Genomic DNA, 4,661 nt, shown 5'->3' on the forward strand with positions numbered 1-4,661 from the left:
GAGCTGGACAATGAATAAGGAAGACCAAAGAAGAGTTGATGCTTTTGAGTTGTGGTGCTGGCGAAGAATGCTGAAAGTACCAAGGACTGATAAAAGAACTAACAGATCTGTCTTGGAGGAAGTGCAGCCAAAATGCTCCTTGGAAGCGAGGATGGCCAGACTGCTCACCTACTTTGGTCATATAGTCAGAGGGATCATTCCCTGGAGAAGGATGTCATTCTTGGTAAGGTGGAGGTTCCACAAAAGAGGGGAAGACCTTCAAGGGATGGTTTGACATGGTGAGTGCGACGTTGGGCTCACACATGGCAAGGATCATTCAGCTGGCAAAGGATTGGGTGGAGTTTCATTCTGCTGTGCATGGGGTCATTATGAATTGGAAATGACTAGATGGCACCTAACAACAACAACAACTATGGGGCAGAATAGAAGCAGAGAAACACAGTAGTAATTTAGTAGAGTGACCAAGTCAAGAGGTGACGACAGCCACGTAAAATTCAAAACCCAGTCATACATAAGGGGAGACTTTATTAAAAAGATTATTGCAAACAGAGGAGTGGGCATATTGCATTTGGCAGACTGCTCTGGCCCTAAGATTACAAGTATCTCAAAGGGCAGGCAAAAGAGTGTTTTCTTCTACAGGGAGAAGTAAACAAGTCCAGTTGTAGAAAAGTGGGGTGAATGGATACAGGTGGGATGATTAAACCAAAAAAACCAAACCCACTGACATTGAGTCGATTCAACTCATAGCAACCTTTCCTTGGGTTTGTGAGGAAGTATCTCTATGGTAGTTGTTCCTGTTGTTGTTGTTATTTGCTGTCAAATGGGACCGACCCATAGCGACCCCTCCTTGGGTTTCCGAGGCAGTATCACTGCGGAAGTAGATTGCCCCATCTTCCTTCCGAGAAGTGGCTGGTAGGTTTGAACCGCCAGCCTTCTGGTTAGAAGTCAAGTGCTTTAGGCACTATCCTACCAGTAGATTGCCCAATCTTCCTTCTGAGGAGTGTCTGGTGGGTTTGAACTGCCAGCCTTCTTGTTAGCAGCCAAATGCCTTAGGCCTTATGCCACTAGAGCTCCAAGGATAGAGCAAAACTGTCTCATAGGGTTTCCTAGCTGTAAACATTTAATGCAGTCGGTCACCAAGTCTTTTCTCTCATGGAGCAGCCTATGGGTTCCAGTGGTTGATCTTTTTGTTATCAGATGAGTGTTAACTTAACCACTGTACCACCAGGGCAACCAAATCTTCTGATGTGATCTTGTCTGGAATAAACATGTGTTTTGCTATTGATTCATTTAATCCTCCTCATAGTTATCCCATCAAGAAAATTGTGCCTGGTGAAGACAATACATTATTCAAGACTATGCAGTTTATCATAATCATGGATAATATACTGTTCAAGTTGGGGAACGAAATCTGGTGGTAGAGTGGTTAAAGCACTCGAGTGCTAACCAAAAGGTGAGGTTCAAACTCACCAGCACTTCATGGAGAAAGACGTGGCAGTCTGCTTCCACAAAGACTTATAGCCTATTACAGTTCTATTCTGCCCTACATAGCCTCTAAGTGTCAGAATGGACTAAGTGGCAATAGGTTTGGTTTTTGGATTTAAGTGACAGGCTGGGGGCTATAAAATCTGAATTTACTTCCATTGTCTGTGCTCTTTACCACTCCCTTACATGACATGTTAAGAATGTTTATAGATAAGACAGCTGACATACTGAGATGTTAAGTGACTTGATCATTCTTCAACTCTACTCTCCAATGCCTGATAGTGACTGTAGTGGACTTAAGCCTTTAGGTACAAGAGAATATTAAGTGTCATCTGTACTCTCATTGAATGTTCCACATCAGCAGGAAGAGTACAATTAAACAGATGGGGCTTACATTCTAACACTAAATTCAGAAATATAAAAATTTGCAGAAAATCAGTTTTATAACTGAAAGTTTCTTGGGAAAATATGGAGCTTCCTGGTGAGGACATTTGGCAACAACACTTGGAATACAGTGAAGCAATTGTTTCAGTGCCTGTGTTATTAATTAGGGATCATCTCTTCCTAATTAAAATCTACATTTAATCGAATCTCTTGGAATCTTTGTACATTGGACATAACCTTTGATGATAGTACATGATATATATACAGTATATTTTGCGTAGATACCGTTCAAGAGGAAAAGGGATCAGAAAATGTATGTGATCAAACATCACATCATCTGTTACTTGTTGATCGCCTAAGGCAACAAGCAAGCTATTATGCTGCTTCTGATTTTATTTTGTTTTATTTAACTTGACTTGTTTTCTGGGGTAAATAATTAAGTTGTTTGTTGCAATTAAGTAAAAATATCTCAACTTTATACACTTGAAGAAGGATAGAGGATCTTTTGATTCATTATTTTTCACCTTAAAGTTAAATTTCTTTGCTGGAAAATCAGAAATCAGTTCCAAATATAATGTATGCTTAAATGGTTGTGATCTTCAATTTCTAGGGTACTGTCCTTTAATCAACATTGTGGTTCTAAATTGAGCACTTTTCAATACACTGTAACATATAGCACCCACCAATATATACTAAATAGATTTTTAAGTAAAAAAAAAAAAAAATTAACAAATGAACAACTTAAAAAAAGCTACTGTTTGATTTTCACTTTTTTATGTCAAAGTTTGTATATACATAGATAAAACATTTGCAAATGTCTTCCTAATTGTGAAAGTTGGAGCTGTGTGTCAACTTGGCTGGATGACAATTCTGTACAGTTTAAGCAAATGTGATTGTGGTTATTCCCATGATGAGTTCAGATGTGTATGTTTGGAGCAGCCATTCAATTGAGAGGGACTTTCCTTAGGGGTGTGGCATGCTTCCAAAATATTTATGGACATCCTGGGAAAAAAGACACTCTTCTGTGGATTGGGATCCTGTTGTGTTGTCTACAATTGTCTCTAAGCAAACAATTCACCATTTGGCCTGGAGATCTTGGGTTCATCATTGGTTGGAGTCAACAGCCATTATACTGCCTGCCAACCTTGAGCTCATCAGCCCCTGAAGCTGTGTGAGTCAGGAAAAGTCACAAGCTTGACATTTGATCCAAGAACTTGGGACTTGCCAGCAACTATAAGTGTATGAGCCATTTTCCTAAGATCAATTTCTCTTTCTCTATATGTATATAGAAGCTTTACTGGTTTTGCTTCTCTAGAGAACCCAGCCTAACACAATAATATTTTGTATAGTTATACAAAGTATGTTAAAGGCAGCTATTAGGCATAGTTGGTAAGGCATTTGGCTGCTAACCAGATTGACAGATCAAACCCACCAGCTGTTCCGTGTGAGGAAGATGAGGTAATAAAGCCTTAGAAAATCAATGGGAGTCAATGTGAGGCAGAATTGACTCAATGGCAGTTTTATTTGTTTATTACTCAGATACATTATCCACTGACTGACTAGGACGTAAGCATTTATTCCCTTAATTTCCTAGAAATCATTACTCTAAAAATTAGGAAGTAAGACTGGGCAATCTACTTCCATAGAGATACTGCCTTGGAAACCCAAGGAGGGGTCATTATGAGTTGAATCTCTACAAATTAGTAACATTTATATGGCTTGCATGTGTGTCCATGCCCCTTTTCTATTGTAAATTTGTTCTATTTGATTGCTTTTCTCTGTCACATGAGCAGATACTATGCTATTGTATATGCCATAAATTAGGATTCAATTGATATTTGTTAAACAAGATTAATGAATCATAATTGCCTCATAGTTTCTTATGATTGCATCTTAGGCCTCTCATGCTAGCACTGGCCACACTTTCACTTATGTACTGTTATTGTTATGTGTCGTCGAGTCGGCCCCGACTCATAACTACCCCTCCTTGAGTTTCCGAGGCGGTATCACTACAGAAGTAGGATTGCCCAACCTTCCTTCCGAGGAGTGGCTGGTGGATTTGAACAAGTGTCTTAGTAGGTCACTATGCTATCAGAGCTCCTAGTTCCATAGAAATACTACAGATGGGTATGTTTGAGTAAAGGGTATTATATTATTTACCGCATATATTGGATAAAGAGCTGTAGAGATTCAGCTGACATTTCCCATATCTGTCTTTTATGTATTTATATGAGTGTACGTAAGTTTTTGTGTATATATGTTTTTGTGTATGTGGGAATAGTTTTAATAACTTTGTTTCCAAATTCTCCAAGAACTGATGACTTGTCTTCAATTCATTTACAGTTCAAGTAAATTGAAAAGCTATAGTGATATAAAAAACATTTTTCCATGTACTACACTGCATCTAGGAGCTCTCTCTGGTAGTGTAGTGCCCAAGGCAAGTTACTGCTAACCAGAAGGCTGGAGGTTCAAACCCAGCAGTCTCCTCAGAAGGAAGATTGGGCAATCTACTTCCATAGAGATATTACGTCAGAAACCCAAGGAGGGATTGCTTTAAATCAAATCTACTTCATGGCATTGAGGGTTTTTTTTTTTTGACACTACATCTGCAGAAAACTTGGTCCTTGAACTTCTCACTTAATTTGGGAGCAAGAAATTCAAATAAAAGGCAGATGGAAATGAATGAATGTACAAGTTACAAATCATAAACATGAAACTTGTTCACTTGCCTAAGTTCAACAAAGCTCAAACATAAGACAATAAGCATATTAACATGTTGGATCATGAAATTA

The sequence above is a fragment of the Orycteropus afer genome, unplaced genomic scaffold, assembly GCF_000298275.1.
Source record: "Orycteropus afer afer isolate SDZICR_OR568_19922 unplaced genomic scaffold, OryAfe1.0 scaffold00353, whole genome shotgun sequence".
NCBI classification, from domain to species: domain Eukaryota; kingdom Metazoa; phylum Chordata; class Mammalia; order Tubulidentata; family Orycteropodidae; genus Orycteropus; species Orycteropus afer.